Source organism: Hordeum vulgare, chromosome 4H (assembly GCF_904849725.1).
Source record: "Hordeum vulgare subsp. vulgare chromosome 4H, MorexV3_pseudomolecules_assembly, whole genome shotgun sequence".
Taxonomy (NCBI): Eukaryota; Viridiplantae; Streptophyta; class Magnoliopsida; order Poales; family Poaceae; genus Hordeum; species Hordeum vulgare.
Window position 1 is genome coordinate 105,038,405 of NC_058521.1, and position 13,544 is coordinate 105,051,948.

At 42.3% G+C, this 13,544-nt stretch overlaps 1 pseudogene; it reads right to left on the reverse strand.

Moving 5' to 3' along the window:
- Window positions 1-10,853: 10,853 nt before the first annotated feature.
- LOC123450326 lies at window positions 10,854-11,841 on the reverse strand (annotated as a pseudogene).
- Window positions 11,842-13,544: the final 1,703 nt, after the last annotated feature.

Below are 13,544 nucleotides of genomic sequence, written 5' to 3' on the forward strand. Positions count from 1 at the left end.
ACATAAATACTGGTCATACCATCAACCCCGAGGGTGAACTACTCCCTACTTGTCATGGCCTCCGCCGAGATAATGAAGATGGCCACTGGAGATGATTTCCCCTCTATGGTAATGTACTAGCAAGGCTCCAGATGGGTTTTTCATCGATGCCGAGAGTTGCGGGGACAGAGAAGGAGTTCTTTCTTTATTTCTGGGGTTTCTTGTGTATATAGGATTTTTCAGCGTTGGAATCACGCCAAACGGAGCCACGTGGGCCCCACAAGCCATCAGGGTGCGGCCTAGGGGGCACCTTGTTGGCTAGTGATCCTTAGGTGGCTCCCCTCCGTGGTTCTCTGCTCAAATATTGCTTATTTCCTCCAATAAAAGTTATAAAAAATCAGACGATTCCAAGAACTTCCATTTTCTGCACAAAAACAACACAATGGTACTTCTGCTCAAAACTACATCACTCCGAGTTAGTTCTAAATAAATGTAACATCCCAAATTTCCTAATTTGGAATGTTTTACAAATGTAGCTAAGAATCTATGCATTTTGTTTGCAATAAAATTTTGCATTTGAATTCTCTCAAATTTTTCCTTTTGCATTTCTATGTTTTTTTTTCTTCACACGAGAAGTGCCGGGAAATAATTTCTTGCACGCAAGAAAGAGCGGAGGAAAATGACCCTCCAAAATGTGAAGCATTTCTGAAATATTTTGAGCCAAGAAAAACAAAGTTTTATTGTGAAAATAATTGCAAACAGAAAATAAAGCTTTTTGGGTTTTTCTGAAAAAAACATTTTTTAAAAGTTTTTATTTATTTTTTGAAAAAATGTTAAATGGATAGAGAATTTTTTTTCTGAAATTTTTGGTATATAATACCCCTATTTTTGGATTTTATTTTCTTGCCTTTTATTTGTTTTTGTGGGGACCCCGACTAGCAAGTCTAGATCGCCGTGCCCAGTGACCCCAAGGATCAATGTTCACTGAACACAGATACTGAATAATAGAGTGTTACATCCAAGTACCGAAATTATTACATCAAACGACCAGAAGGTCGGGTTCAAGAGCAAGGCCTAAAGTCAAATTAAACGGATACATCGAAAAGGGCTAAGCGGTGCCCATGCCATCAAGCCTACACCGACATGCATTCTGACTTGGAAGTGTCCTAGATCGCAGGTTCGTCTCCGACGGCGTACTCGTCGCCAAACTCCGGTCCTTCCATGTCTGGTCAATAATATAACCAGTGGCAAGCCAATGAGTACTTTGAATGTACTCGCAAACAGCCCATGATATGAATATTTATAGCAAAGAATAACAGTAACATATATCTTTGGTGGGATGCAATTTGGTGGAATGATCAGGTATATGCAACAAGTTGAAGAATTAGTCTATAAGAACAGGTTACAGATATCGACATATCTGACCCAAGGGCTGAACACACCGGGTTCACCCTATATGCCAAGTTATCGGACTTCTCATACCCTGAATGTTTTAATGAGGGCTAAACCATCCGGGTTGACCCTATATGTCAAGTCACCGAACTTGATCATATTATTGTGATTATCAAAACAACACCTTTTTTAAGACCACACACACACACTTCTGGTTTATGCGGAAACGCTGGATGTAGTTTAAGCATTACCACCCAACTTTCCTTGAGCGTGGACACGGCTATTCGAATAGTTTACACTCTGCAGAGGTAGTATGCTGGACCCACGAGAAACGGGAAACTTCCGTGTCATCCACGACTCGCGGTATATCACATATACCCGAGGTAAGTACCCGATCATCATCTTTCCCCTGAGGATACTAGACAAAGAGGTCCACTCGATTGGTACCCAGCCCACATGTTGTACGTCTTACGAGCACCGACTCTGGACTGTATCAACCATGCAGGGACCAACGGTGTGCCTGGAACTCATAATAATGGCATAGTCGTCCTACCTGGCACGACCCCATCACGAGAGTGACACCGATCACTCCCGCCATTAGTAATGTGGCTCTTTGCTAGTACCGACCAGAGTAATCAACAAAGCCCCGTCCCATAAAGGAGTATCGTGGTCATACTGGTAAGGTTGGGACGGTCGACACATCAGAAATCTAATCCCATTTCCGAAACCATACTCACACAAAAACACCAGTGCATCACTTCACCAAAAGTGATCACCAACTCATCATCACCCTCGGGCATTAGTGGGACCCGACGGGGTTTTCATAAACTCTTTGATTTAACTCATCATCATGCTCATGATAAAATGCTCTATCTTTACTTGTCAACATGGTAATAACATGACCCTCAAGGGGTAGGGTCAAGCTCAATGCTATGATCTTACTCTACTAGTCAACATGACAGTAGCATGATCCTTATAAGTGGTAGGGTCAAGCTCATCATGCTTGTGCTCCGAGGAGCCACATGAATAACATCATCAACATGCAAGGGCTTTGAAGAAGCCTCCGGTGCCATCACCACAATGATGAACCGGCATCGTGATCACATCCTACGGAAAGTACCAACTATACTAGCATGCAACAATGTTTGTGCTCAAGACATGGTCAAAGGGTTGCTTTCCTTGGTGAGCTTGGTATCCGGGGTCTTCGAGGTCTTCCGCTCCGGATCCTCCGTCACTCGGTAACTCTGCCATCGAGAAAGGAATAAATAAATAATAGCTCACACCAAAACAGATCACAAGGTGCTTTTAAAAATGTTGCAAAGTTTAAAAAAATTCAGTTTATTATTTTGGAAAATGTTTCCTATGGTTTTTATTACCTAAGAATATTTATTTAAAAGCAAACAGAAGCAAACAAATGCTTTTAATATCAATTTATTATACCAAAATAGTTTCTGTTTTTGATAAATGTCAAACACTACAGAATCAATTACTACACATTTTTAGAAAATTACTGGTGGAGGAATCATGTTTTTATACTGGCTAAATATTTTTATAAAAATCATTTAAGTTGCAGGTTAAAAATAAAAATAAAAAGGCCAGGGGGAAAAGATCCAGCCGGCCCAGCCAGCAGGCATGGTCACCAGGCGCTCGGGCCAGGTTCAAATCTGACCTGCGGGCCCCTATGGTCAGCGTCAGCGGCTGCGCTCGCTGGCTACCCCAGGACACCGACAGGTGGGCTCCAGCTGTCGGGTCCTTCTCCTACCTCCGGCAAGAGAGGTGGAGACGGACGCCGGTGAGGCTGCCGTTGTCCTCAGGCAAATCTAGGAGTGGGAACGGGTCCCTTGTTCCTCCGCCTAACTGCTCGTGGTTGGGATGTCACCGGAGGTGGTCTGGGTCGCCGACGACGAGGTGATCGTGGCGGAAGGGTTTCGGGTCGTCGTCGAACTAGTGGCTAGGGGCACGGATTCGCTTGGGCAAGTTGGGGGAAGTGGTCCTAGCGTCAAGGGGAATGCAATGGGAGGTCGGGCAGCGCAGGAGCCGACGTGTAGCCGGAGATCGACCGGAGCTCCGAGGCGGAGGGGCCTCGGTCGATCTCGAGCACCGGGGCTCTGCGAGCTAGATTGGGTGGCTAGGGGGTGTCTACTGGTTGTGCTGAAGCTGCTTGGAGGGTGCTGGGGTGCCGGGGGGACCTATTTATAGGCCAGCGACGGTGAGCCGACTCGGGCACGCCGGTGACTCATCGTGGCGCGCGTGCGAGCACAGTGAGGTGCTGGCCGCGAAACCACGGGTTCGGGACATGGTTTAGGACCTCCTGGTGAATCGGCCGCAGAGGGAAAGCAAGTGGGGTCGAGCCGCAGCGACCGTGCATGCTCGGCCGCGTCGAGCGCGCACGGGCACACGTTGCCTGAGCTCTTGCGCAAGGGGAGAAGTTCCCTGGGGTCCCTTTGCACTGAATGGTTGTCGGGGGAGCGTTTGGACATTACTGGGGAGGTTGGGACTGGCCGGCGTGTCGTCCCCTTGTTGGAGGCTCTCTGCAGCGTGCCCAGAGCGCAGTTTTTGCATGCCACGGCATGCTGGCTCGCTCTGTGGCACTTGGGACGTGTCCTCCATGTCCTGAGTGTTGCTGGAATGTGCCTAGCCGTTGTGTGCTAGTGGGATCTCGAGCTGGTCAAGGGAGCAAGGAACACTAGTGTTGCCAGTACTGCCGTGCGGCTCAAATTGAAGTTCTTGTCACTTGTGCTTGGAGTTGTGGAGGGGCTGATTGACTGGGTGCTCAGGGTGTTCTGGGGCTCTTACCCACGAAGTTTGGGGCCTTGCCATTGGGTAAAACAGTGGCTAGGAGGGTTTTACCTTCCTGTCAGTAGGTGTTCGACAGTGACTTCGGGTGCTTCCACTCCACTAGTGGAACAGAAACTTAACAGGTTTGGTCTTGGGGTAAAAACATGGGGTTTCACCAAATTTGAGCTCCATTGAACCAGTTTGGCTTTGTAAACTTGAAAATGCCTCAAAATTACCAGTACTATCCTTTACAAAGGAAGTGTGGCCAATGAGAGTGTCACAAATCCCATCTTTGATGTGGAGTCCTCATTTGGGGTGTCAAACACCTCTGCAAAGTTTTAGCTCCATTGGAGAAACTTTGCCATGTAGAGTTGTTCCAACTCTTCTCTGGACAGAGAGGGTTTTGGGCTCATTAGGTTCACTTCCCCACCTTGGATCAAGGTGAGATTTTATGTGAGCACCTAATATGGCTTGGGAGGGCTCCTGTAATTTTATGGGAATTTACTGAGATAATTTCCTTTGGAAACATCTCAAAAAGCTAAAACAGACATAAATGGTTTTCAGGGTTTTACTCAAATAATATTAATATAAAATAGGGTTGAAAATCTTATATATGGAAAATATATGTCCTTCTCAGCTTCCATGAATTTACTCAGAATTTTCTAAGACAGGAAAGTAATTTGCCTTGTGGGAATATCATTCGTGGCCTTAGAAACACACATAAATATAAAATAGGAAAATAGTATTTTAAATCACCAATTAATGTTTTTAATGAATGAAAATAATATGTGGATCAGATCACCAACTTTGGTTAGAAGTGCCACTTGGCTTCAAGAGCTAGTAGTGTATCCCAACATGATGAAGGTGATCTTGATATAAAGGAAAAAGGGTTTTTGAAGAGACTAAAATAATAAATTTTGCATGGGTTTGAGTCAGCAAACAAGCAAGCATTCACTCAAACAAGGGTTGATATTGCACTCACAACATTATTTGAAAAAGTTTTAACAAGCTCTGATTTTTGCAACATAAAATACATGTGGTGAAAAACAGGGTGTGACAGTTTTAATCTCTGTTTTTGAAAAAAAAGGAAAAAGAGCTATATATGGAAAACGCCCGAGCGTCATATACCAGATTTGGGCCGATCCCCTTTAGCCGGGATCCGGATTCACTCCGGATCGGCCACTGACTCCCGGCCTCACCTCTCAATCTCTCTGCCAGGCGGGCCCGCCCTGGCCGAACCGCCACCCCCTTCCTCTAGCTCTCCACTTTCCTTCCTAGTCCCGAGCCTTCCAAGTTCGCCGGATCTCCCCCGATCTCCTCCACCTTTCCCTCCCGGACCCCCTAGCCCCTCTATAAAAAACCCTCTCCTCCACCGCACCCTGTTCCCCTCCTCACCTCAAGCTGCTCGACCCCCCCACGCCCCCTGACACCCTCGCCGGACCCCAGCCCCGGTCGAAGCTCCGGCCGACCCCCCCTGCTCTCCCGGGCACTCCCTCGCCTCGCCTTCGTCACCAGAGGCACCCGGAGGAACACCGCCACCGCCTCGGCCCCTTCACAGCCGCCGCGATCTCTGCAGCGATGCCCCCGAGCACGCCACCTTCCTGCTCGCCGGAGTGAGCTCCGGCAGACCCCCCCCTGTGAGTTCATCTGCCACCACCCCTCTGAGCCGTTAGATCTAGAAGCAATGATGTTAGAAGCTAGGTACCCTTTCAGTTTTCAGACAAAAAAAACGAACCGGTTTTCTCCACGTATTATTTTAGCCGATAGGTTTTGTCTAAATAACGGCCGTTCGCCAGTTAGCACCGCAGCACACGACCCCAGAGCCAATCAGGAGCTGCCACATACCCCCCCCCCTGTTCACTAGTAGATTTTTTTCTTTTTCTGTTATAGTTTCAAAAACAGAGAGAGTTTGAGTTTTGTTTCTTTTATAACTTTTGTTCTAGAAGTCCAATTAGGTGGATTCTTTTTCCAATAGATCACAATTTTTATGTAGTTTTTAAAAACATATAATTTGTCTATGTTTGAAATATTCAAATTTGAATTAGATCAGATTTAGTTTAAACCTTGTTTTGCTTATTCCAGGAGTTTAAAAAATGATTTTTTTATTATTTTTGCTACTGCTTCCTAGTGATTATATCTTACTGTGGTATAGGTTTCAAAAAAATTTATATATTTTTCTTGGGGTTTTAACAGAAACAATTTCTGCCTTAGTGAGGTGTAGTGAATTCTTTCACTTAGGCCATAGCTACTTTATACTTGTGATGTTATTTTACTTGTTAATGATTGTAGTGCTTATGGTGTGTATTTGTTTGTATCGGTAGATCACCCGGAGTGCGAAGCTTGTTACTTAGAAGCGCTCGATCAAGACAACTATCATCAAGGCAAGTCATTTTGATCATACTATCTCCTATGTTTTTCTATGCATGGTAGTTTCACCTTTCTTTGCCCAATTTGCATGCTGCGTAGGTACTTGGAAATTTGAGTATAGGTTGTAGTATCATGTGGTAGGCACACCACAACCCCAATACTTGGCCCAGGACGAAAATTTCATATGGCTATGCTTGAGTAGACGGGATTTTGGTTGAGTGCATAACACGAGTGATGCGAGGATGATTAAATAACCAAGACCGGTTAAGACAAGATTTTCAAGACCCCATGAAGAAATGCAACTCTGGGTGAAGGACGGTTTGACGGGCTCCCTGGAGAAACCAGTGGATGACCCCGGGATGCTGGAGACGGCCATGACATCTTGCGGAAAGCTTCACCCAGGCTCGAAGAGATGGACAGAGGCTTCAAGACCCAAGGCTTACCTGCACAGCCACAAGTCATTATGGGCTCTGGCTTGGTTGGACAACGCGGCGACTCTGGAGAGGCGGTGCTAGCAGATGTAGAAGAATGGTAGGAATGGATGGGCACCGACAGGGATTCAGAGGGACCCGTTGAAAGACCATGTTTTGATCATCCGTTCTTCAAACACCCTGAAGTGCGAGGACATACACGCAGGCGATCAAATATTGTGGGGAACGTGTGCAAAACTCTGTAGAGTGCCCAACCTAATCGATTAGCCGTGTCCACGGTCATGGACAACTTGAGCCGAAGGCATTGAAATTTCCCTGAACTCTCGACACAACTTAATAATGATGTGGGAATTAACAACAACTCGAGTACGAGAATTGGTTGGCGGAACCATCTCGTTAACAACAAACAATGTAGTAATATTTTGCTTTCAGCCCCTCTTGTTGTAGAAGAAAATTGGCTTTATGCAAAACTTATAGCCCCACCTGCCAAATATGCATGTAGAGATAGTTGGTTATTATTTTACCCCTCTCTTTGATGACTTTCCGGCATATTCCATATGCTGACCTACACGGCTGCAACATATCATGTTGCAGAGTACTTTTCCGACTAGGTGTGAGGCTACGATCTATGCTCAACGACATGCCCTGGAGTCGGATGGACTCATCTACCTGATGCTTCCGCTAGTCTTCATTAGATATCTCATGAGATGGCCTTCAGCCACTTTATTGTAATTCATTATTGTAATAAGGTACTCGTTATGAGATTTCGATTAATAAAGCTGTTTGATTGAACTCTTGATATATACATTGATGTACTGAGTGTGTACCAGCATGATCTTGGGATGGTACGGAAAACACCAGAGGCTTGACTCGTATTGAGTCAGGTCGCTACAATAAATCATAGAAAGTGCATCAAAACCATATAAAAGTATTGTAGACATAGGCAATCATGGCATCAATACTTCATAAATTATAGATAAGTTGAAGACATATCAGCATCCCCAAGCTTAATTCCTACTCGTCATCGAGTAGGTAAGTGATAAAAGAAATAATTTATGTAGTGTGAATGCGAGCATAGTATATAAGTTTGATCAAAGATAATTCCAATCACCTTTTTGAGCATCATAACTAACAACTTTTTCGTGAAAATCATCATGGTTGAGTAGAAATTAATTCACATGTCATGGTTCAAACAATGCATTCTCTTGAAACTCAACATCATATATTCTTAGTCATCAAACATTTTTCAATGCACCATTAAGTATAAGTAAGAGCTCCACATACTCAATTATCATATAGTCTTCTATGATAGGTAATACTCAAAGCATAATTTTATAACAAATAATATCCATTGAACACACAGAAACAATGGGGCTTAATGTTTCACCTCCGAACATATTTATTATAAAGATAATTTTCAACAATAATGAATCATGATCAAATATATGCGAGTTGATTTATATGTTTGGATCTTTCCCAACCACATGGTTCTTTCCAACTAATAGACTCGGGTTGGAATAAGAAGTTGAATCAACATGAAAAGTAGGTAACATGAAAGTAAATTGATTGTCCCTTCGCAGAGGGAAGCGGGGATTTGCATACGTGCCAAAGCTCATTGTTTGAAAGTAGATATGCATATGTAAGTTTGGGTAGTGTGCCTTTCCTGTCAATGTCACAATAGAGTTTTCAATGTCTTCCATGCTAATCACATTATTGGCGGTTCCGAAACATAACTGAAATTTTACTCCCCTCAACCGTTCAAACATATTCCATGGCTAGCTGTATCCACGGGTGCCCTCCAAATAATCAATTTTCCACGGGGAGTTCTTGTTTATTTATTTTTGTATTATGTAGGACTGGGAATATTTGTTACCAGCCTCTCTCGTGCAATGACAAGTGAATAAACACTCATCATGAGAATAAATCGCATAGCATGGAAGATAATAACCGCCCCATCCACTACAAGAAATATGCTAATACACAACTCTATATTTTCGTCGCTACATTGTCACAATTTTTAATTTACGATGATCTTACGACGAAAAACCAAGTGTTGAAAACGAGGCGTCAAAAACTGATAGCCACGACATTTTGATCGAAATTGTCGTATCTTTTACGACGATACGTGCATTGTCGTAACCTTTACGACGATCCTAAATCATCATTGGCAATCTTACCCAATCCTACGTGGCAGTTCTACCTGGCAAAATTACGACGAAATCAAAACGTCATGGGTGAAATGAGCCCAACCCATTTCAATTGATCACACGGGCTGGTTTTATTTTTTTTGGCTTTTTCTTATTGGTTTTTATTGGGGCCTTAGCCTATTTACAGCCAATTCTAGTAAAAAAATCAATTTTTTTCATCATTATAATTTGGGCCCTCGCCTTTCAGTGCCCAAATACATTTTGTCTAGTTCAATTTTGGCCTTTTTCATTTTGGAATTCAGCAACTTTTTTCTTTTATGTTGTTAATGGATCTATAAATAACAGCCCATACAACTTTGAAGCCCATACACATATATCTGAAGCATCTCTAAATGACAGCCCACCACAAAATTTGAAGCACATTTCAAGATCCAATAATATAGTCAAAACCTGTAACACAATCAAAATCTGTTACCAAACCAGTAGCACAATCTGGTACAGAATTACACAACCAAGTGCACAAAATCTGCTACCAAACCAAGTGCTATCACAAAATCTGCTACCAAACCAAGTGCTATCACAGAATCTGTTATCAAGTGCACAATAACTACTACCAAAATGGTTCCTAAAGTTGGTTCTTTCTTTGCCATTCTGCGGATGGGACTTTTCTTGGGTTGTTTCATCTCCGCTTCAGCATCTTCACGATGATGCGCTGGTGTGTAATTATCCAATGTACCCTTTGTCCTCCATCTTGTCCCACACGCGTTGCAGAGCACTAGCTTCTCCGGTGGCCCGTGTCACCAAAGAGGACTCCCCGTATCAGCAGCAGCAACAACAGTTTCCATGAGAAACAAGAAGTAGAGTACAAAACAGATAGTCAAGAATCTGTGTAATATTGTTGATTGGTAGTGGTCCATCGGGACAGGAGCTTGCACCACAAAGATTTAGAATTTTGAGGAAGTAAGATCATCACATACATAGTCAAACTGTATACTTCTTTCAGGTATTGTTTGTTTTCAACTGTTGTACAAGATGAGGCCTATCAAACTGCATACATAGTTGTTGCTGGGAGCACATATTTCTTTTAGGTATAGTTCTTTCAGGTATTGTTTGTTTTGAACTACATACATAGTTCCAGCCCATAACCATCCAATCAAAGCTACAATGTTGTGTGTTTGTAAAAAAAGGATTAATTCACTACCCACACAATAAGCTAGCCCAAATGTCCAAGCAGGGAGACTAGCACAGGCCAGCTTATAGCATGAAGCACATGAGGTTACTAATTGCAAACCATACATTCACATATCCTACTGTTTAGGAGATGAACTTAACAGCAGAAAACCATGGCAATCAACAACCCTAGCTAATAATTAAAATTTGAACTGTATACTACCAGAGTGGATATGAACTGCTGCTACTGATATGTTAAGTACAAGCACCATAAGTAGTTAAATATATAACATAGTCATCTATCAACCAATAGTATGGAGCAAAAAGAAAAGAGGGAGAGTCGAGTTTATACCTGGGAGAACCTTCCATCCTTGTAGTCCTTCTTACTGTTGAGGAACCAGTCCGACACCTTTAACTGGCATTGTTCCACCTTCATTAGCCGATCCATCTCCTCCGAAGAACACTCTACGGCCCTGAACCCTCACATGACACAACACACGAAGAGGAGACTGCCATTTTAGTCTATGCAATGGAACAAACAGTAGGGTAGTGTGTGTCTATGAACTGCAAATAAGAAATTTTAGGCTAATTATCTTAAGTAAAGGACAGCATCAACATTATCTACCTAATCGTCCAAATATTATAATTGAGTAAGCACTAAACGATCTCTTTGAGAATTAGGTGTGATTGTCTATTCCTATTGCTAAAATTAAGGTATTCATAAAATACAAGCATAACTGCAAATGAGATTCCAAACTCCTGTTACGCAATACACCCCAAAAATTTCACAATATAAATGCCTAGAAGGACAATATATCCATAGTAACTAGTGGAAAAACAACACAAGAAAGATACCTTATCAACAGTCTTGTTCTGGCTACAAACGATGTTTGCAGTCCCAATGTCTTCAGCAGTGGATATCTTGACACCCTCCTTGGTGACAGAGATAAAAATTGCAACGCACAGAACAAAAGCCGCCATCAGACAAGCGAGAAATAGAGATCACAAGCGCAGCAGAATAAAAATTAGACTATGATGGACATGAGCATACCGGTGTCGCCGATGCCGCTGAGGTCCTTGCAGATCCTGGAGAACTCGGAGGACAACATGCAGACGATGGCGTAGTACTCCGAGTCGGGGATGCCGAGGTGATCTCTGTCGATGTCCATGAGCTTAATCTCGAAGTCGGAAATCTTATCCTGATCTGTCCATCCATCCATCCATCCATCCAGATCAGGGTCACCGACGTAACCACGAGGAGCAAAGGGGAGAAAACATATCGAGTGGGGGTCGCTTGCTGGGCAACTCGAACATGAAGGTGGCGGTGTTGGAGCTGTCGTCGGCCTTGATGGTGATGATGTCGTTGTTGCCGGCGCAGTGAAGCATCTTGGCCATGTTGCCGAGGTTCATGCCCATGGAGAGGTTGGGGTCGCAGCGGTAGTGCTTGAAGCCCTCAGAGCGAGGAGGGCGACGAGCGTGACGTTCAAAAAGTTGATGGGGGCGGGGTCGATGGGATCTGAGCTAGAATTTGGGCTGCGGGTGTGGTTATCTTTTTCATTTTTTTCCTGTAGATACATGGATTAATGGATGTGAGATGGTGAGATAGATGGATGGATGGATGGGCGCCATGTCATCGATCCGTGGAAAGAGTTTAGATTGATTGAAAAATCAGTGATTTAAAATAGTTTCCAAGTACTAAAAATAGAGAAATTTTTTGAAGCATCTATCAAAAATATTTTGCAAAAGGGCATCACACAAATTTTACTAGAGTTAGACCACATTTTATAGATGACGACTAATTTGTATGCATTTCTCATCTTTCTAGCTATTTTTAGTCATATTTCGAGTGGCAAAATGGGTTTTTTTGTGAAGAACCTACCAAATATTTGTTGCAAAATTGGACTCCATCAATTTTCTAAAATACTAGTACATATTTAATATACAATTGACCAAATGGTTGGGTGCCAAAAGTTTGTATCCACCTCTCATGAAAAAGAAAACTTTCTCTCGATTTAGTTGGTAGCAGGTCAAATTTGAACTGTAGCTGCCTCATGGCTTGCTATTTATTTTTTCAAAAAACATTTCTAGGTAAAAAAGTATCTATTTCTTCATAGATACTCCAAAATATTTGCAAAAATCAAGCCCTAACTGCGAACATCATACCCGCCGTTTGGACCGTATTGTGAAATGGACATGAAAAATTCGAAAAAATCAAAAAATTCAAAAACCTTCGCATTGTGTCATCATATGTGACCAAGTTACCAGGTATAATAATAAACTTGTAATATGACAATTATTATGAAAAAGTGTTTTTAGAAATGGGCTATCATGTGTGAAGATTCATGGTTTTCAAGCCAAATGATCAATCTTATGGCCTCATTCATGGCATAGTTTGTTGAAATGATCTCATATTGTGCACAAGGGTGCGTATTGGAATGGCAAACAATGTTGCCTAAGAAAGTTTTCATTTTCTTTGGATGGAAATTTCATTTTCCATTTTTCGAGTACCCAAAATGAGTTTTCTTTGTGAAGGACCTACCATATATTTGTTGCAAAATTGGACCAAATCATTTTTCTAACATACTAGGACATATTTAATGTACAATTGACGAAATGGTTGGGCGTTAAAGGCTTTTATCGACCTCTCGTGAAAAAGACAAATTTTCGTTGAATCAGTTGGAAGCTGGTCAAATTTAAACAGCAACTACATGATAGTTTGCTCTTTATTTTTCCAAAAATCATTACTAGGTACACAAGTATCTATTTAATCAGAGAAACACCAAAATATTTCCAAGATTCAACCACTAGGTAGGAACGGTCATACCCGTTGTTTTGACCGCATTTTGAAATGGCCAAGAAAAATTAAAAAAAATCAAAAAAATGGAAAACCTTTGCATTGTGTCATTATATGTGACAAAGTTACTAGGAAAAATAATAAACTTGTAATACGACAATTGTTTAAGAAAAGTGTTCTTGGAACTGGGCTATGATGTGTGAAGATTCATGGCTTTGTAGCCAAATGATCAATCTTATGGCCACATTCATGCGATAGTTTGTTGAAATGATATAATAGTATGCACAAGGGTGCATATTGGAATGGCAAACAATGCTGATTAAGGAAGTTTTCATTTTCCTTGTATGTAAAAATCATTTTCCATTTTTCAAGTGCCCAAAATGAAAAACAAATTGTGAAGGACCTACCATATATTTGTTTCAAAATTGGACCAAATCATTTTTCTGAAATACTAGGCCATATTTAATGTACAATTGACAAAATGGT